Below are 22,152 nucleotides of genomic sequence, written 5' to 3'. Positions count from 1 at the left end.
TTGGTGCCTTAGCACAGATCAAGGCAGTGGCACCAAACTATGTTAATAGTCATTGAATTTTTTAAAATCATGGCCACTCACAGAAAAAAAAAAAACCTAGTTTTGATTAAGAATGTTGTAGATAAAGCACTATAAATTATTGATTTTATTAATTCTTGATGCTTAAGTACATTTTTTAATACTCTGTGATTAACTGGGAAGTATGCATAAAGCACTTATGCTCCCTATCCAAGTACTGAAGTTATCGTGAGGAAAATCACTTGTAAGATTGAGTTGCAAGCTGAACTAACTGCTTTTTTTAATAAAACATCATTTTTACTTGAAAGTACGACTAACAGACACACAGTGGTTATTCAAACTTGGATATTTGGCAGATACATTCTCAAAAATGAGCAAAATGAGCCTACCATTTTAAGAAAAGCAACTGACACTATTTGTTGTCAACAATAAAATTTGAGCTTTGAAAAGAAAATTGGTTGTTTGGAAAACTTGTAGCCACAACCATCAGCTTGATGCTTTCCAATATTTAAAAACTTTTCTGCTAAGTTTGGTGGTGATATTAACAAATGTGATTTTTAAAAATGTTGAACAATGAAATGTCAATGTTTTGAAGATCTGCACAACTCAGTGAACTAATGTTTTCCAAATGAACCAATGCATGATGTTGCACAATCATGCATGAGTAAAAGATACATTTAAAGACATGGTTTTTAAAGTAACAGAATATAGAAAGTTCATTGATACCAGGTTTTGGATTCCATATTACAGTGAACCTTTTAGAAACTATGACTTGCCAAATTTTGATATAGTATCAAAGAAGAAGAGCTACAATTATTTTGAAAGGCTATTAAAACACTCTGCCTCTTTCCAACTTCATATATATGTGAAGATGGATATTTTTCACATACTTTCAGCAAACCAGCATATCACAACAGATTGAATGCAGTAGCACCTAAGAGAATCCAGTTGTCTTTTCTTGAACTAGGCATTTGAGATGTTGAAAAATGCAAAACAATGCCAGTCTTCTAATCTTTTTGTTTTGGAAAATATGCTTATATTTTAAAATCATGTTATTTATGTTGCCATGTAATAGGTTTATCACTAAATGATTGTTATTTAATCATTTATTTTATTTTAAATGAATTAATAATGAAAATTTTCTCAGCTTTAGTTTCAAATATAATAACTTGATAAATATAACTGTAGCTCTTTGAGACTCTGAATAAGTTTTTAAAATGTAAAGGAGTCCTGAGACCAAAGAGTTTGAGGACCTCTGGACTCGATGATCTCCAAAGTTCATTCCAACTAACTATCTTTAGAACATACAACCATTCAAATATGAAATGTTTCCTCTAAAATTTTTAAGCCATTCTCCTCTGTATGCTTGCCAATATCCCTCTAAATTGTGGACCTCAATACTGAAATTATATTGAAAATGTAGATTAAGCTGCATAGAATACATAGATAGGCGACTAGGAGTAGGCTTCAGAAATAACTATCGTTGGAGATTTTTAAGATTAGGGGAAGTTCTTATTTCTATGAGAAAATAGGTTCTTGTTCCAGGAAAGCAGAATGTTGCACTAAGTAGCATCTAAGTTACCTTCCTTGATACATCAGAAATACTCTTCTTTTGCCTTAGGAGATATAAATATCAATCAGTAAGTAAAACCTCATTTTCCCATTTACTATTGTGATACTCTTAATTGTCAGCAATTGCATTTTTAAAAATTTGGGCATTAAATTAGTATCAGTTTCCTTTCTTACTGAAGTATAATCAGTCACAATGTGTCAATTTCTGGTTTACAGCATAATGTCGCGATCACGCATATATATACATATATTTGTTTTCATATTCTTTTTCATTTCAAGTTATTATAAGATATTGAATATAGTTCCCTGTGCTATACAGAAGAAATTTGTTTTCTTAAATTAATTTATATATATAGTGGTTAACCTTTGCAAATCTCAAACTCCAAAATTTGTCCCTTCCCACCGTTTTCCCCTAGTAACCATAAGATTGTTTACTATGTTTGTGAGTCTGTTTCTGTTTTGTAGATGAGTTCATTAGTGTCCTTTTTCTTTTCTTCACATATGAGTGATACCATGTGGTATTTTTCTTTCTCTTTCTGGCTCACTTCACTTAGAATGACAATCTCCAGGTCCATCCATATTGCTGCAAATGGCATTATTTTTTCTTTTTTTATGACTGAGTAGTATTCCATTGTATAAATATACCACAACTTCTTTACCAGTCATCTCTCAGTGGACATTTAGGTTGCTTCCATGTCTTGGCTATTGTAAATAGTGCTGCTGTGAACATTGGGATGCATGTATCTTTTGAATTAGAGTTCCCTCTGGATATATGCCCAGGAATGGGATTGCTGGATCTTTGCAAGATGAATTTCGCATTTCATTTTTTATATTCATTCAAATTCTACATAATTACTGTGTTTATTAAGAAAAAAAGAAACGCTAAGAATGATAGAGTTAAAAAACATGGCTTCAGCCTAGCAATGCTACACACAGCAAAAGATAATAGTGAGGAGGGTTTTGCATTTTTTTAAAATTGATGCAACCTAGAGGAGAATAGTAATTTTAACGTAAAATGACATTTCCAGGAAAACCTATTTGAATTTGCATACATAATATTTTTAAATGTCTCTCTAATTTTTATTTTGATGTATAAAAGACAAGGCATTGATATATTGATGTATTTCAAGTTAGTTGAGAAAGTAAATGTTTTAAGGTAGTTTGTTTTAACTTCAGTGGCTCATTATGTATAACATTATTAAATCAATGAATCAGTCTTTGACTTGAGTTTTAAACATGTGGTGTTATAACTTAATGTAAAGGTGGCAAAATTTTGTTACAGGTGTTTTTGGAAGCACTCTGGTACGTTAAAAAAATGCCTTTGGTTATTGACTCTCAGAGTTGGAAGGTCATTTAATTCAACCACAGTTGATGCTTGACCCTTCTTGCTAAAAAAAAAAAAAAAAGGAGTTCAGTGTTTAAAAAAAGAGAAATGGGTGTGGCTTAAAGATAGCTTTAAGCAGGATTTAAAAATGTAGCTTGAAAGCTTTTAAAGTCTAATTATACAGGGAGGTAGCAGTGTTTTTATTTGCTGTTTACCTTTGATCTATTACCTATTTTTGGTAGAGTGGGACATGCTTTGTGAAAATGTTTATGGTTTCTTCATTTGATGTCAAGATATTTGTTTGAAGTTGCCTTATAATTCAGAGGTATTTCTTTTAGTGGCTAATATTACTGTTTGGCTTTTGCTGCTAGATTAATAGCAAATTAGCCTGGATTTGGAGACTACTTTAGAATATGTAAATGATGGATGGATATGCTGTACTGGCTTTTAGAAATAGTTTTATTGTTTTGGAACAAATTGGACCTGTTAAGTATAAAAAATCTAAATAATACCAACTCATAAGAATAAAAAAAAGTGTATCTCATTCAGTGTTAATATTTTTGTTAAATTGTACTTTACTTTGTGTTTGTGTGTGTATGTGTACACATTTGATTTTCTGTAAGCTGGTTCTTATACATGTATTCTTTATTCAGTGATATTTTGTGGCCATCTTTTTATGTCAATAAATATAGATTTATATCATAATTTTTAGTGACTACAGGGTAGTGTTATATATATGTACCATAATTTACTTTTGCAGTTAGTAGGTTATTTCTAATTTGGGGCTGTTATAAAAAATCTGTAATGAACATGTGTATTACATGTATATATCTTTTAAACATTTTTGTGATTAGTTCCTTAGGATAATTTTTGGAAGTAGTGTTTAAAGCTCAAAGGATATTGATATTAAAAATTTTAACACTTTATGTCAGATTACCAGAAAAGTTGTACCCAATTTATAATCCCATGAATGGTACATGAAACTGTTTATTTTTCTACATCCTCCAAATACTAGTTTTTGTCCAGTTTACAAAATATTTTAAAAATATTATAGCTGAAAATATTTTATTTACATTTATTTATTAGGGAGACTGTACATACTTTTATTATTGGGCATTTGTATTTCTTCATTTGCACATTTCCTCTTTTTATTCTTTGTGCATTTTTATTTTGAAGTATTTGCAGCAATGTACTTTTTATTTAGTAAACTAAGAAATGTGCAAAAGATTTGATGACTAAATAATATGGAGGATGTCATTATCATGGTCAGATATAACAGTCTGTTGTCCAACTTGGATTATTGCTTGTTTGAAAAATCTTTGAGTGGAAAGGCCATGATTAAAAAAATATTGATTTTAAAATTGAGATATAATTGACACTTAACATTATATTAGTTTTAAGTGTACAACATAATGATTTTATTTATTTTAAAAAACTTCCATGTTCATACTGTCCAATGCAGTCCTTAACACATGGTCACTATTTACTGAATGAACAAATGAACTAATAGAGGAATGGAACAATCCATGGTTACTGGGTGTTCTGAAGATTCGTTTTACTAAACAGATTGTGATTTTCCAGAAAGATGGCATTTTATTCTCTATCGTAGAGAAGAAAATGTGCTGCTGTCAGGAACAAAGTGGCTACCTTTATTTTGTAAATGTCTTCTTCTAAGAACTTTTCTAGTTCTTAAAGAAGTAGCTTCCTTCAAGTTGTATATTAATTCTTGTGAGATAATTCTTAATTTTTTGCCCATCATAAAATGTTGTTTGTTTATTCCTAAATTCTCTGCAGGAGGAGGTATGCATTAAAGTCTTTTTTTCCTGTTTTTATAATAATGAACTCTGTGATTTTGGAAGCTTGTACTTTTTAACCTGTTTGCTGTAAAATTCACCAATAGTGTAAATCAGTTGATAATGAGATTCAAAGTTGTTTGTTGTTTTTAATACAAGACTGAATTGATATGACAAATGAGATTTATTGACTTCATATTGACATATATTAAAATATTATTTGCCCTGAATCTCTGGAATCCAACTTGTTCCAAATATAAAGTATCTCCAGAGTTAGAGATCTTAACTCCTAATGAGTCCAATGATTGAAAAAGTGAGACATATGTCAGCCACACTATTTTCTGGATGCATTTTATTCTATCCCCCATTGTTTAAATGCAAATGAAGAAATGGGCTGTATTGTGTATATTGCATAATTCTAATCTGTACTTTTAAAAAAAATAGTTGCTAGAAAGACAAGGTAAAATCATTTTTTAAAAATGTGAGTACTTAAGAATCTTTTGGATTCTTTATGAGTTTAGGATTTTGTATATACAGCATTTTGCTATAGATTTATTTTGTGGATAACTTCAAAGTTATAATTTATAATTCAAGATTGGATAAAATGTGAGAATAGTTTATATCAGAACCAGTATTCTTTATTGGCTTTGAATAGTACACAAAGTGTGTCCACATAGGGCTCTGTGGAGTCCCAGGTAAAACTGCTCTTCTGAATCCCAAAATATCAGAAAGCCATGAAGAGGAAAAGGGTGAAATGCCAAAAATAAATGACAGAGCTATCTTCCTCTGGTCAGACTCTCCTGTACTTCTCGTACCCATGGAAGTAGGCATTACAGAGTTGCTAGAAACTGGTGAAACTGGATTGGGGAAGCCTGAGACACCATTCCCTACAAAGAGAAGGAGGTTTGGTGAAGAAAACTAATGGATGTATTAGCCATAGATACTTAAAGCTGTCCAGATGCCCCAGACTTTATCAATTCTGACTAGAAAATGGAATAAATTATCCGGGTCACTTAGGCAAAAGCATATGGAAATCATAGGAGCTGGGGAAGGGCTGAATTATATGTTTATTTCATAGTGCAACTTAATTTCAGATGCCAGTAGCTAATCTATTATAGCCATTTGTGCTATAAATGCCATGTTGGGAGTAATAGTTACTATAAATGATGATGATCTAGATCCATTTTTTTTCCAGAATGAATTTTATTTAAATCTAGTTAGCTAACTAACTACGTTAGTTAACCAACCTAGATGTTTACTGGCTTTATTTAAAATATGTGGATTGAATCAAATCAATCCCCAGAGTCTAGGAAAGTTTCTGACCTAAATTAGGAATCCAAGTTCCATTATTATTTTCAGTTGAACACTACTCATATCCATCCTCACATTTTGGAAAGAATATGGCCTTTGCAACAAAGTTTCTTTGTTTTCATGGAACTGAAAATGTGCCGTATTTAGACCAAACAATAAAAATAAACTACCAAACTACCTTCTAATGCATGGGGGTTCTGGAGAGAGGAAACCATAGATATTTAGAGGCATAAAGTGAGTCATTGTGCTAGTTAAAACTTTACAAGGCTAGCTCTGTGTGTTTGAGTTGCATCTGTTACCTCTTCAGCCAGGACGAAAGTGTGTGCAAGCGAAAGAATTTTGGATTGAGTTGTGGCTCATACAGAATGCATTGTATACAGCCTAAGCATCTAAATGGGTTTCATATCTTGGGTAGAACAAAAACTGCATGTTTTCATATTTATTATACCTACAAGGTGTTCCTGTTGGACATATCCAAAATATTTTCTGTGAAGTTAATTTATTTTAACTTGCAGACAGAAATTAAACATGTTTTCAAATGTGACTTGCAAGCCTTTATCCCCTTCAAAATTTTCTCCCCTTTTCTTACTTACTTATATTTTTAAACACCTACTTTATTACTGACAATTTTTCTAAAAAGCCATAGTGGATGGATATGCAGTACTTTTAGATGTAGATGTAGAACAATGAAATAATTGTTTCTTTTGGTATTATCATTCTTGGAAAAAATTGTTAGAGTAGATGGGGACAACTGCCTGAGTTAAAAATAGAATAATTTGTAGCCAGAATGTATTCTTTAATAAAGCATGTAAATGCAATTTACTTATCCTTTTTTCCTTTCATTTTCTATCTAAACTTTCAGGTCACTTTCATGAATTCAAAGGCAATTTACCAGTAAATTCTGGGTGCTGGGCTGATTTTTTTGTGCGTATTTGTAAGTATTGGTTTATTTATTACTCCTATTACTTTTCTTATTGTGTAATGAAACAGTTACAGTATCTTAAAGTACTGTTTGTTTTTTGTAAGTGTTTTAAAAAAGGAGTATGGAAAAGTATCAGCTGGTGAAAAAAGCCTCAGTTCGTTGTTATTTCCAATGAAATAACACAATAGCTGGGGTAATTACAATGGGCTGAAAGAATAAATATCTGCTCTTTGAAGACAGGACTCAATTGTAGGAATGGATTACCTTAAAGGGGCTAGTCTATATACAAATGAATAATTTACCCTGATAACTTCTTACAGTCTTCTGCTTGTCTGGACTTGAAAAGTGCTGTGTGTCTGTACTCATTGAAAAGACGTGAGATCATACAAAATTCAAAGAGCTGTCAGTATATGAGGATATTATGTAAGAAGGAACCAAAGACTTATTTAGTGAATGTATAATGTATATCAAAATTGGAGTATTCCTGCCTTCTTCACCATCCTCAAAACCATTATATTTAAATGATATTTTGAAGAAACAAAGACAATTTTTCTCAGGAAAGAAAGTCAATTTCAAGAAAAAAAATGGAATGAACCTTAATGATCAACTGAAATACTTTAAATTGTTATGTACTGATTAATATAAAAGAAGTTTAGAGTATGTGACAGGTATTAAAATGCCTGTGCATGTGTAAGACCACATTTAAGTAACTTGAGTTTAACGTATATTTATTTATATGTGTACATTGTTGTAAACCATTGTCATCTAAGGTGATCTTTTACATTTGATAACAACAAAGACAGAGGAAACTTTTCCTCTGTCAGTGTACTCTTATAAAGGAATTTTAGATAAAATACTTCTAGGAAAGTATTTGAAAAAAAGTAACATTATAAATTAGAGTTTAAATGCTTCAGTATTTAAGCAGAGAGCAGTGAAAATTTATTTAAAACCAGCTTTACTTTTCTTTTTGTAGTAGCATTGATTGGGGCAGGCATTTTTAACCAACTTAAAAAAAAAGATGTGCATATTAATATAGTTGAATATATTTTGCATATTTTTAATGCTTAAGGAATGAATAAGATGTTATTTTTATGAAACTGTCAATCCACATTTTATTATTTAAAGACTTAATTCTTATGTAAAACACAAAATATTAAACTGTGTGGTTCATTTGGATTAAATATAAGCTTTTAATTTGTGCAAGGTATCATAGTGAGGATTAGGAGGCAAAGAAGATGGAGAAAATAATGTAAAGTATCTTTGAAGGAAAGTATCTCAAGGAAAAGGATGATTCCAAGGACCTGAGCTTATTTTATTTGAAATCTGAGTGAAGGGAAATAATGCTGAGCGGTCCAAATCTGGTTGTTGCTTTATTGTTTCTTTTACTTCCTTTCTTTCTTCTGTCATATCATTCAGTCATTCCCTTTATTAAGTTTTTAGGATAAATAAACTTTAAAAATGATAAATACAACATAATTAACAGCATTTCAAACAGGATGGCCTTAATTAAAATATGTAGTTAACATTTCTCATCACCCAAAGGCTGTTTCCTGAATTCTTCACATCTTCCCCGACCCGCAGCCCCTGAGCAGACACACACAGACTAGCTTTGAACAGAGGTGATCCAATTAGCTAAGATTTTTTTCTTGTGATGTAACAAGGGAAGAGGCTAAAAACAGAAGAAAGGGCATTGTAGGGATAGTTTTCATATGGTTATTTCTGGAGTTCAAATTTTAAAAAGCCCCAAAAGCTTCTAGTCAGATTTTGTCTAATCACTTAGGTAGAAGTCATATTAATCATACAGGCCTAGTCTTTGTTTTCCAGTTTTGAGAATGTCCGTATGGTAGTTTAGGGCATGGAGTTTGTTGTTCCTTTGGTCAGTGGTCTCAAGCTTTGTTAGGGCCATCTCACTGTGGAACCTTCTTATTAAAGGAATGTAGCAGGATACTATGACTAAGAACAGTCAGATAAAATTAACATGGCATCCAGAATGCTTGAGTTCTCACTTCTTTCAATTATTGCAGAAACTGTCCACCACTTACACTGAATGATGAGGCAGCTAAAACAATAGAAATATTTATCTAGTCTAGGCTAAAAACAAACAAATGGGAACAGTGACAATGGCTTCTTTTAGGAACTTTAATTTCCATGTCTTAGAACTGCTTATTTGCTACATGATCTAAGGCAGAAAGTTATACCTCATGGCCGTGGGAAGGTTTCTTAGTAAGGTGTGCAGAAGTCGATCTCTGTGATAAGGAAGGTGGGATATTGTTTTGCACATTCATAATGAATAGGCCACACCAAGGGTGTTTGAGAACCGATTGGAATCTTACCTACCCACATCTACTATCTAGGTTGGAGTAGGAAAACACTGGGAAGGAAAATGGTTATCTTTTGAAAAGCCGAAAGCATCTTATTCTATTTTTTTCTCTTAAAAAAAAAAACTATCTTTTTCTTTTCCCAAAATAAGCATTGTATAAGAAGATTCTGTTTTGCATGCTAATATCCTACATTTAATTTTTCGTCTCTAATTAAAAAATAATTAATTCTGACCATTCAGTTTTATCAGGGCAATAAATGATTGGTTAAAAACAGCAACAATAACAACAAGAACAACAACAACAAAAGAGATAGATCATTAGATAGCCTGCTTTTTCAGGTTCCTGAGCTTTGAAATTTGATACTGAATTCCCTTTTATAAAATTCTGTCTCTGTTCATGATGTCTAAGGGCAATCTTTTCCCTGAAAAGGTCCAAAAATATTTTATTGTCTGGTACAAAAAGTGATGGTTGCTTAGCCCCCTGCTTAGGGTAATAATAATAATATCTTAATTTGGAATAACACTTGCTTTTGCAGACATTAAATTGGCTAAATTTTGTGAAACTTATTATCCTCATTTTTGCAGAGTAGCAGAACTCAAACCGTGGGATTCATAGCGTAAATGCAGTGCTCTTTTCATAACACCAATCTATCCTCTCTCAGAGAGTATTTTGGCTCTCTTTCTTTTGTTACTTGATCACTATCTCAGTCTCTACGCAGTTGCTATACAAATATTTTTGAAAAGTTGAGGTAGAGTAAGTCAGGGAGGAGATTGTGGAGATCCTTCTACTGCTTTATTTCCTCATGTTCCTGGATCATTTACTCCTCCCTGACATTTTCCTATCCCCCTATTCCAAAACTGCCACATGTCATGCTTCAGCTGAGATTTTTTGAATTGCATAGATTTTTTAGGAAACAAACAAAAAGAATCATGAAATCATCTCTTTGTGGTATTTTAAAATGGAAAGAAATTTGTTTCAAACTGAGCATAGCCCAGACCAAAGCTCCCTCAGTGAGAACATCTGTGCTTTTAAGGACAAGTAGGTCTAAGTGCATTATCTTTAAAAAATATTATTCCAGGCTAATCTTGACATAGAGCAGGTAAATAAAAAAGATGAGCTGTGAAAATCCACAAATAGGGCTTGAATGCCATTTTCCATGACAACGGGAGCTGCCCCATGAAAGCATTAATGCTGGGAATGTAAGGAATTTAAAATTGTGCCTTCACAGTTTTACAGTTGTGTGCTCATGTTAATTAGAGATATACTGACATTTGAAGTATCTACATTAATACACACAGCTACTATACATTTGTGAACTGTGGCCAGAAATCTACTTTAATTGAAAGCAGTTTGCTAATCTGAATGTGTATATCCATTACATTTTAAGCTTTTACGTTTTATATACTAGTGCCCTTAGATACTTGTTTTTTCTGCTCTTTCTACTTTCTGTTTCTAATTTATACCTGAAAGGACAGCCTAGTCTATTTTTAATCTCCTAGAGGTGTTTTGGAGCAATGTTGCTGGAATTTTGAGAAAAAAAGGTTTGTAATAGTGTCTTTTTATTTGCTGTAGTTTGAATCTTTTTTCCCTCTCTGACTTTCTAAATTGTTGGTTTTTCTTGCAAACCTTTAAGATGGCCTGACACTGAAATAAGGTAGGATTTAGGTTTATGGAATTTGCTTCACTGGCTATATTTAAGCACTAAAGAGCTACTCTTCACCATCACACTATGGTTTTAGCCAGAAAAGCTCAGTATTAGAGACCTTGATGAGATGAACAGTGAAGAGGCATTCTAGTTTTTCTAATGTAGCTGAGATTCATCCTTCCCTCTTGATGTCAAACCATGTATTTTAATTTTTGATTTTAAAATATGTTCACAATTGCTTGATGACTTTTTGAGTCATCTTTAGTCGTAGAGTTTTTGCTTTGTCTGTCTTAAAAGAAGATCTTATATCTATTTTTTGCAAATTTGTGTTTCTTAAGAATCTGCCTGTCAGGCTTTGTAACCCAATTGTTTTGTCCTTTTTGTTTAATGAAACTTTCACACATACTTTTGGACCAATCCCTGTGTATTACACAAGACCAGTTAGAAAGAAGCTTCCTTTTTGTACCATCAGAAAAAGTTGCTCTAAAAAATTCTAATATTCTGGACTTACTTCATTAAACCATTTTACTGGCACCATTAAACTACTGAGACCTGGGACCTTTAAAACTTACTCAGTATTGTTATTATTATTATGGCCTATTTTACCCTTTATTACAATTTTTCACTATACTAAGTTCCTCTGTTCTTTATTTTTTCATGTTGCTTACTACATATTGTGCCATCACAGCACATTTAGTAATTTCAAGTTAATTGCTCAATTATCAGTAATAGTTATGAAGCACTTCAAACATGCGCAGTGGAAGATTTTAAAAATTTCAAAATAAGTTGGTGTGTTATAATCTTAAATGTGAAACATGCCAATATCTGCAGTCATAAAAATACACTGCCTGAGCTAGGCATTTCAGGGAAGGCAAAAACCTACTCTTAAAATCAGGGCTTTTGTCTGGCACTGAAGTGTTTCATCTTTGCTAATTTCAAACAACGTATCTAAATTTGATCTTGGTTTCCTTTTCAACTCTAAAAATTTGGATGTGGTCATAAGGGAAAAGGGAAATAAAAATGTATTGATTCTGTTCTAATGTTTTACTGGAACCTCAAAATCACGATGTTCACTGTAAAGTGGAATTTGGTGTGAGGTGGATCCATATTGGAAACCAATCAAGGACGCTGACTTACTAAAGAAGGAGAATGATCTCTTTATAATGTTTCTGCACTCATTAACACAATTCTCTAATCAGAAGACAGTGTTAGAGTGAATATATTATGTTAATGATTCATTTATATTGAAAAAAACCCCATGAGAACAGTGACACTTTGGGAATTTTTCTATATCCTACTCAGTAATATTCTTGGATGCCTTCAAGATAACTTACACATTATGGCAAAATAATTATTGTAACTCTTTTTGGCAACTAGGCAAACTATCATTAAATTTTGCATTAGTATTCAGTTTAGGGTTTTCTCTAAACTAATATAGTGCCAACAGCTCTTTTTTAGATGCTATAATGGTTCTTTCACATTTTTATGGTACTGTAGTAAAGCTGAATTTACTGGCTACATTTGAAGGTGGAGTAGAGCAGCACAAGAGTCAACATTAAAATGATTCAGTGCCCGTTGGAGAAAAATTCTTCTTAACTTGATATTGGAAACAATGTGGAGCTTGAGGGCAGTTTGCTAAGAATGGCTAATAAATCTGAATATTCCCCCTAAAGCTGTTCTCTGAACTTGTTTTTAACCAAGAAGATAGGTTTAATCGTCTTTCAGTGTTCTTACATATCTTTATTAATGTTTAAAGGAATTAAACGCATATAGAGAAGGGGAAATAAAGCCATAATTTGAACTGGGTGGTGGTCTCAAGTATAGGAAGTGAAGAAGAACCAATAAACGCATTAATTATGTACAGCTAACTATTATTTTATAATATACTAATCTATAAAGTGTGAAATATAGTCTGTCTATAATTCAGGAAAAAGTAAAGTCAGTGCTTTACTCAAGCATTTAGATAGAAATATTTTAAGTAACTATTCAGTTTATAAAGATTGTTTGAATAATCAACAAAATCGAGTTCATTTTGTTGTAAACTTGTCTCTACACATCATTCTCAGCACATAGTTTTGTCTGAAGTACATATTTTATGTTATCTTGGAGTATGGATATAAATGCTTATCATTTCACCAAATTTTTGCCAGCTCCAAACATTAAAATGTGAGCTAAATATTACTAGTAAAGATAAAAACATTTTCTGCATTCTCTTCTCTTTTTCTCCCTTCCTTCTCTCTCCTTCCCTTTTGCCCTACTCTCTCTTGTTCTCCATATTTCTTATTGGAGTTTTTCAAAGATGCAAAGCAATTATTATGTAAAAAGATTAATTTCCTAAGCATTACCTTCTATACATGACTGGCAGAAAGACTTATCTTTAATGTTTAATCAGTCAGAAAGTTTATCCACATGATCTAATGCTTGTTTTTTTTATTATTATTTGTTTAGAAAGTGCTTGCAAGAGAAAAATAAAGGTGGTCTCTAGAGTAAAGGCTTAAAACTTGATTTATTATTGGAAAGTTTGTGTGGGTGGAGTTTTCTTTGGATACAAATGGTACTGGAGTTAGCTCTTTTTCTTTTCAGCTCACACAGTTTCATATAAACTTAAGTGAATAAATTCATTAATAAAGCAGATTTTCTATTTTTATTTCATCTTTGGGCTCTTTTATACCTTTGGAAAATACAAGCACAACAAAAAGGTATGTTTGACAGTTAATTATTGTTTTTACCTTTTTGACCCATGTATAGTAGATAATTAAGCAATAGCATTAATGGAATCCAAGTCTGCACCCCAAGTCTGCATCCAAGTCATAGCTCTCTACATTAAGCAGAATATGGATTCTTTTTTTCCTAAAGCTATGGCAGCTGGTAACAAGCTTATGGCTTGGTTTTAATTATTGCTGCTAGTGTTCTGAGTTTCACTGAACAAAGTACGGAAGAAATACAGATGTCATTTTCTTGTAAATATTATTTCTCTTCCAATAATAGATATATATGGCATCATCAATTAGAATGGGTTATTTTTAAGGTGAGATTGGTTATATATAATTTGATATCTGATATAGCAGTAGGTGCACACACATGGAATGGTTGACAACTTTAAGGGTTGGAAGCATTCTGGGCTTTGTCCCTTGTAGTGACAGTATGTGGAGGCCACTGTTGATTTTGTGATAGTTACAGAGAATTTTTTCCCTGAACTTGCAGTCACAGAATAGATAGCTGCAAGACAATATCTGGGGGAAGGCAGAGAAAGTAAGGCATGAAAAATGTGGGTGTAGACGAGAGATCTGAGTGTCAGAAATCTTTGAGGTCCTAGAGCTTTCTGAGGAGAAGATATATGGTTGAACAAATGGAAGAAATACCTGTCCCTCAAGTTTCACAGCAGTAATTGAGGAGAGCAGATAAAAAGCAGAGAAATTAGTGAAACAGGAAATGACTGAAATAGGAAGTTTTTGTAAAATCAGAAAATGGATTTGAGGATTGTTTTTTAAGATGTGGAAATACTTATTTGGCTCAGACAGTAGTAACTTAAAAGGAGTTATATATATTTTTTTCCCTAATCTGTTTCAATTTTGTTGATTTCAGTTCAATGTATTTTTAAGGACAACTGTAGGAATTTTAGGAAATGAGCACCTCCCTGGTTAAAGAAAACCAGTAAGAATAATTTTGCTTTATCTGGGTAAAGATGAATACCACACAAACATACATATGTAAATATAAATATAAATAAATATATGAATACAGTCATCTTATTATCACACTCTATGTCTTATATTGGAGACCTTTAAAAGAGTTTCACTGTAACTATCACCAAGTAGCACCCTTATATCTTCTAGAAGAAAGAATCACATGAATTAGGTTTCAGTTATGGTATACGATGTTTTTAGTTTTGGAGGTTGGGAAACTCTTTGAATCACATTTCTGTGAAGTGACTTTTAGTGTAATGAATCTTTCTACCCTTCCTATCTCGTTCCACTTCCCCTTCTTCCTTTCCTTTCTCTCCATCCTTTCACTTCTTTCTTTAATTTAGAGAGAGTTTTCAGTTAGTGTGTATGCTTCTTGCCAAGCTGTAAGATAATATCTAACATGTGTTCATTAAGTTATATACCTTTTTGATTAAAGACTAGAGTTCTGATTGAGTTTCTTGTATGAACTAAGAGCACTTGCATTCGTTTTGTGCAATCAAAGGAACTAAGGAACTGTTGGAATTAGTTTTACTATTGTGAAGTGAAGATAAGATAATTGGAAGGAAATTACAGTCTTTATTGACCCAGAAGTTTATGAAACCTGAATTAGGATTTGTCAGATTTTAAGGCTTGTTGAGTGTTTGCTCCGTAAGAACAAGATAGAGGAACAATTACGGTCTAAAGGAGAATTTTTAAGTTTTCTGAAAGACTTCCTACAGTGAGATATTATATACAACCATATACTTATAACCTTAAGGGAAGTCCTTAGTTGTGTTTTTCTGGTGAGTCTTCTACATGGGATGAATCCCTCTCAGTTCTTGTTGTAGGTTGTTTCTTGAGAATAATTTGACTTAGGCATAAAGGGGTTAAATATCCTTTGCAAACAAAAGGATAAAATTTACAAATTATCTCAAGGATACTAAGTGGGAGATGAAACCCAGATATTCCTGAAAGAAAGTCGTGGATTGGCCAAAGGTACGAGTATACAGAAAACCAACAGCACAACAAGCTGTGCAGCAATGTGAAGTGTCTAGAGTGAACAGGCTGCAGCTCTTCTCCAACAGCACCTACCAGTGCTCTAGCCCTCCACAGTTTCTGTGGCAGGAGAGGAAGGGGAGGGAATCAAGGGTCTATATTTGGCAGAGACGTTAAAAACAACTGTTGCTAGTGTTAAACACCTGTATGTTCTAGGAATTGTGCAAGGCACTTTTATCTTGTTGTTTTTAATCCTTTCAACAAATCCCCCAAATCCCTGGTTATTTTCTCTAAATTCCGATTTACCTTTTGCCTTCATAGCAATTGAAATAATTATTAATTATCATGTATTTGTATGTTTATTTAATGTCTATTTTCTTCACTAAACTAAAGGCTCTGTCAAGATAAAGACCATGAATATTTTGTTCAACCTGTATACTCAGTTTCTAGCACAGTGAGTGACATATACTAGTTCCCAATAGATATTTGTTGAATAAATAAACAAATGAACAGCAAAAAAAAAAAAAAAAGATAAAGGGAAGAAGGAAGGAAGGAATGCAAGGGAGGAAAAGGCATAACTGGGATTCAGACACAGTCTCTTTGACTTGAGAACACATCTCTTCCCACTCTGGAACACCAGCGTTTCATTTTTGTAGAATATTCTTGATTATGAACTTATCTGATAAAATTTCCCTAGGTTCAGCTGTCTTAGAGCACTTCAAATCTGTTTACATCTTATTATGAGAACTCTTACATCTTATCCTGAGACTGAATGCCATGAAAAAGGGTGTCCTGTCTTTTTCTCATCCTGTTGGAATATTACAGCCAATTTATGCTAACAATTCTCTCCAGAAATACAGACTTCATATTCTAGATATTTGGGTTTCTGTTCCTCCTATGCAAGAAGTGAATTTCTCTTTCCTTCTCTGAGACTGGCCCTTAACTTAGCTCCTTGTGCTGCTGAATTGACTTTCAGTAATGGCAGAGGGAGTGTTGAGTGCCCTGCTGAGTTTGTTGCTGGAGGAGTTATGTGTCATTCTTATTTAAAGAGAGCCTGTGGGAGGAGCTGGGCTCAACACAAGGGGCTCTTATCCTGGCAGGTGCCAGGCACTGGGGCTTGGTTTGGTCATTCAGCAGTGATCTCTTTCCATTTACCTCATTTTGCTGCTTCAATTTTTTCTTGAATTTTTCTTGACAAGTATCATTGTTAAGAAGATTTTATTTTAATATTGGGTTTTTTGCATAACGCTGTTGATCATTTTCATTTCATTTTATTCCCGGTGCCATCTTTTGAAAATTTTACTGTGTCCTTCCATTCTATTTCCCAGGATGGGAGGAAATGTAAGAATATAGAGAGTAAATGCAAGCTTTGCCTAATCTCAGTGCAGAAAGGTGTCATTTTAGTTAGGCTTTCAGCAATGCTATGTAGCCTTGAAGGCATACATTTTTCAGGCTGTTTAGATGGTTAATTCAAACAGGAAGTGTGTATCTCCCAGATATATTGAATGGAGCCATATTTAAAACTTGATATTAAGTGTCCTATATAAATTCCCAAGAGGGTACAAGAAATAGATTTCTGTGATATGAAGCAATAACCATCTTTACTGGACCAAACTGATAATCTTGGAAGCTCTGGCCATCTGGGAATCTATCATTTGAAGCAACCTGGCCTACTTGGAAGTTAGTATCTTAGTGAGGAGTGATCTGAGCCATTAGGGTCTTCACATTGGATGGTGTAATCAGTGGTCAGTCTAATCTCCAAGTTGCCCTCTGAAAACTATTTAAAGATGTGATTATCTGTTTTCCCAGTTATGGTAAATCCTTTTTTGGTAGCAAATATTTTCTTTCAAGGAGTGTGCTTAGCATCTGTTGGAAATTAATTCAACTCCACAAATATATACTGGGTACTGACTGTATTCAAAACATTAAATGCTGCATTAGAAACAAATACAAATGTACAGAGGTCCTGCCATCAAGAACCTTAGCATCTAAACATAATTATTAAACTCTTTTATTGCTTTTTGTGTCCCTGTGTCTAACTCAGTGTGTGGCTCAAAGGAGGGATTAATGAATGTTAATTAAGTTACCTTGATTATTGTAGAGGAGATTTGTAATTTCCTATGCAGAATATGTTAAGTGCCTTAATAAAGTAAAAAACAGTACTCTAGAGAGTGCGAAAGAATTAAAGATACATCCTTTTAAGAAGAAGGACCTTAATTTAGGAAGCAGACTTTTTGATATTCTTTGAAAATTGAGTAGAATTTCTTCAGTGCAATAGAGAATGAAGAGAGAGGTGCATCCTGTTGGTGAGGGGAATAGCACAAGCATGGGTATGGAACAGATGGAAGGAAGCAGGGAAGCATGGGATAGGGAACAATGAGAAGTGCAATTTGACTGAGGTTCAGGGTATGTACAAACTAGAATATTTAGTGTCATCATATCGTTGTGGCCCTTAAACCTAAGCTAAAGCATTTGGTAGATCTTAGGGGGCCATCAAACTAAACAGTCCAGTGGTATGGCAAGAATGTTGCTTTTGAAAAATTGGTTCAGCCAGCAGTTTTTAGAATAGATTAGAGGGGGAAAAAGACTTTCACTAGATAAACACCTTGTAAGGATTGTTACAATACTTCAGGCAGGAGGTAAGAGGTTTAAACAAGGATGGGTATTTTAGAACAGAACATTAGAACAGAAAGAAGAGACTTTGTCAAAGTGGCATCAATAAGACTGGTTGGATTATATGCAGTGGAAAGTATGAGGAAAAGAGGGGAGTCAAAATTGCTTATTGCTTCTCTGTGTTCCTGTGATTCATCACAACATTGAATTTTTGAAAAGGCAGAGGGAAAATATCATGCCAATTATCTCTTGTCAGGGCTCAAATCCCTTGCATCTCATTGGTTAGAAACCCATTGAAAATTAAGGATAGTTTTTTCTTCCCATGGAGACCTGGGAATAAGGTATGTTTTTAAGGGAATGAGAATATACCTAAAGATAAAATTATTTTGAGGATTTAGAGGCATAACATAAACACAAAAGATATTAACACTAGAAGCTCAAGTGCACAGGCAGAGCCCTGTTGATTTCAGAGGCGTAAGGTAAAACTTGGCTACCATGAGTGAGAAAAGTGAAGATACTGGAGATTATGGCATCCCTATCAGGTGGCTTTCACATGGGGATTAGTACATGACATCTGTGAGGAATAAAACAGGTGTGCACAGAGTTTCATTACTTTTAAGACTCTTTTAGACAAAGTGATGACTATATCTCCCTGGTTGTATCACTACATTCTGTCCTTTTCCACAGAAGGTATAGTCACAGCAATTATTACACTTTGGATATAGGCCCTCTCTACTTGTCTCTTTCAAGGGAAAAGGAAATAGTACAGGAAAATATATTCATAAGTAAGAAAAGACATTAAAATAAGATTTAAAAAATAGACTTTCTCAAGAAAATGAAATGAAGTCAAGTTTGTTTTGTCATCCTCATTACCTTATCATTCAGACTGACACTAAAATGCATGCGTTCATTTACTCATTCACTCAATAACAATATTAATTCAGGACTCTTGTGGACGTAGGGAAGAATTTAAAATGGTAAAGGAAGAATTAAAACCCCAAAACAGCTTTTGAGTGCTTTCTGTGAATTAGAACTGTATTAGATACTTCATATTAGTTTAAAAACATACCGTGTGGAATTCCTGCCACCCCTGGTTGCTGCTGTGTACTGGCTATGATCTTGTATTTGAAATATATAGTTTGATAAGTTTTTATGTAAGTATACACCACTGAAGCCATTTCCAAAGTCAAGATAGTTTATTTATCCATAACCCCTAACAGTTTCTTAATGCCCCATCACAGTCTCTCACTCCTACCTGTCCTTGATCTTTTTTCAACCTCATCCCCAGGCAATCACTGATCAGCTGCCACTGTAGACTGCATTTAACATTTTTTAAATGTAAGTGAAATCACACATTATGTACTCTTTTTTTGGTCTAGTTTCTTTTATTCAGCAGAATTATTTTGAGATTCACTGAAAAGGTACATGTGTTGTGCATGTCAATAATTTATCTTTTAAATTGCATAGTATTTTATTGTATGGATGTATCATAATTTGATTATCCACTTAAGTTCTTTCTAGTTTTTGGCAGTTACAAATGAAGCTGCTTTGAACATTTGTCTTTGGGTGGGCGTATGCTTTCTTTTCTCTTGAGTAAATACCTAGTAATAGAATGGCTTGGTTACATAGGTGCATGTTTAACTTTATAAGAACTGCTAATTTTTTCCAAAGTGGCTTACCATTTTATGTTCCTACTAGCAATATGTAAAAGTTCCAGTTGCCCTACATTCCTAATAACAGTTGGTATGTTTAGTCTTCAATTTTAGCTATTCAAGTGGTTTGTAGTGGTGGCTCATTGTGGTTTTAATTTGTATTTCTCTAATGACTGATGATGTTGAGCATCTTTTTATATGCTTATTTGTCATCCATCTATCTACTTGGTTGAAGTGCCTTTTAAATCTTTTGCTGTTTTTTTTTTTTTTAGAAAAATTGGAGTTGTCTTCTTTTTTATTGACTTGTAATAGTTGTTTATATTTATTTTAATTCAGATTATTTGTCAGTCATATGCGTGCACATATTTTTTACTTGTCTGTGGCTTGTCTTTTAATTTTGTCTTTTGAAGAGCCAGTGTTTTAAATTTCAGTGAAGTTTATTGCTTTTCTTTCATATTTCATGCTTTTTGTGTCACATTTAAGAAATTTTTGCAAAACCCAAGTTTAGATTTTCTCCTATGGATTCCTTTAGAAGTTTTATAGTTTTAGCTTTTAATTTAGGATTGTGATTTTTTTTTGAGTTAATTTTTGTAATAGGGTAAGATGAGGTTTGCGGTTTATATTTTTGCCTATGGCTGTCCAGTTGTTTTAGTGCCATTATCTGAAATGATTATCTTTTCCTCCATTAATTTGCCTTGTCATTTTTGTTGAAAATAAGTTGACCATATATGTATAGGTTTATCTCTGGAGTCTATTCTGTTCCATTGATCTACTTGTCTATTTTTTTTATGCCATTATCTTGATTACTTGATTACTATAAACTCATAGAATGAGTCAGGAAGTATTACCTCCTCTTCAATTTTCTGTAAGTTTGTGTACAATAGGTACCATTACTTTTGAAATGCTTCAAAGACCTCACTAATGAAACCACCTGGGCCTGGAGTTTTCTTTCTGAGAAGGTTTTTAACTACAAATTCAATGTCTTTAATAGATATAGGGCTATTTAGGTTATGTATTTCATCTAAATTATATACTTTATTTAAGTGTGCATTTTATGTAAGTTGTTGAACCTATTGGCATAGATTTGTTCATAATATCTATTCATTATAATTTTAATATTTGTAGAATCTTTAGTGCTGTCACTTCTCTTATTTATGATATGAGAATGTAAACAGCATGAAATTTAATGTTACTTTTCTGTTTTATATTTTATTGATTTCTTTGTTTAGTCTTATTATTTCACTTTTCCTGCATACTTTGGGCTTAAGTTGCTCTTCTTTTAGGCAAAAGCTGAGGTCACTGATTTGAGACCCTCATTTTCAATATAGGTTTTAGTGCTATAAAATTTACGCTTTAGCTGTATTCCATACATTTTAATATGTGGTGTTTACATTTTTATTCAGTTCAGAATACTTTCTAATTTCCTGTTTGATTTCTTCTTTGATCCATGTGTAATATAGAAGTGTTATTTTATTTCCTAATATTTGCAGATTTTCCAGATATCTTTCTGTGTTGCATTCCTAGTTCTTTTGTTAGTTGACAAGTTCTATCAATGTAAACTAGATAAACTTGGTTGACAATATTGTCCAGGTCTTCTGTATCCTTACTGATTTTTTGTTTATTTGTTCTGTTATTAACTGAGAGAGATTTTGAGATCTTTGATTAAAATTCTTCCTGAAATTTTATTAGTTGTCTTTCTTGTATTTTGAAGCTCTATTAGGTAGAAACATGTTTAGGGTCATTATGTCCTCCTAGTGAATTGACCCCTTTATCGTCGTACAAGAATCCCTTTAGCCATAGTAATAGTCTTTGCTTTGAATATAATTTGTCTTATAGCCAAAGCAGCTTTCTTTTATTAGTAGTGCTGTGGTATATATATATATATATATATTTTAATCTTTTCACTTTTAAAGTATTGTGTCTTCATTTTTAAAGTGAATTTCTTGTAGCCAGCATACAGTAGAGTCTTGCTTTTTCATTCAATATAACAATCTCCCCCTTTTAATTTGGGTGTTTAAACCATTTACATTTAATGTGATTATTGACATGGGTTGAGTTTAAATATATGATATGCTCTTTGTTTTCTGTTTATATCATCTGTTCATTATTATCTTTCCCCTTTCTCTTGCTTTCATTTTAATTTACTGAGAATTTTTATGATGTCATTTAAAATCACTTATTGGCTTGTTAATCCTGATTCTTTTTTTATTTTATTATATTTAGTGGTCACTTTAGTATTTATAACAATCCTTTACCACTTATCACAGTCTTACTTCAAGTAACATTATGACATGAGAATTTTGCAATAGCATACTTCCAT

At 32.7% G+C, this 22,152-nt stretch overlaps 1 protein-coding gene across 11 annotated transcripts in view; it reads left to right on the top strand.

The window, feature by feature from the left end:
- Window positions 1-22,152, top strand: part of SOX6 (SRY-box transcription factor 6) — a 626,002-nt gene that overhangs the window by 150,066 nt on the left and 453,784 nt on the right. For all 11 annotated transcript variants that reach the window (XM_072969571.1, XM_072969578.1, XM_072969580.1 and 8 more), the window contains one exon: window positions 6,881-6,952. The gene's annotated coding sequence lies outside the window, so the exon portion shown is untranslated. The remainder of the gene's footprint in view (window positions 1-6,880; window positions 6,953-22,152) is intronic.

Source organism: Vicugna pacos, chromosome 10, assembly GCF_048564905.1.
Source record: "Vicugna pacos chromosome 10, VicPac4, whole genome shotgun sequence".
Lineage (NCBI taxonomy): Eukaryota > Metazoa > Chordata > Mammalia > Artiodactyla > Camelidae > Vicugna > Vicugna pacos.
The sequence above is the reverse complement of the archived record's forward strand: the minus strand, read 5'-3'. Positions and strand labels throughout refer to the sequence as shown.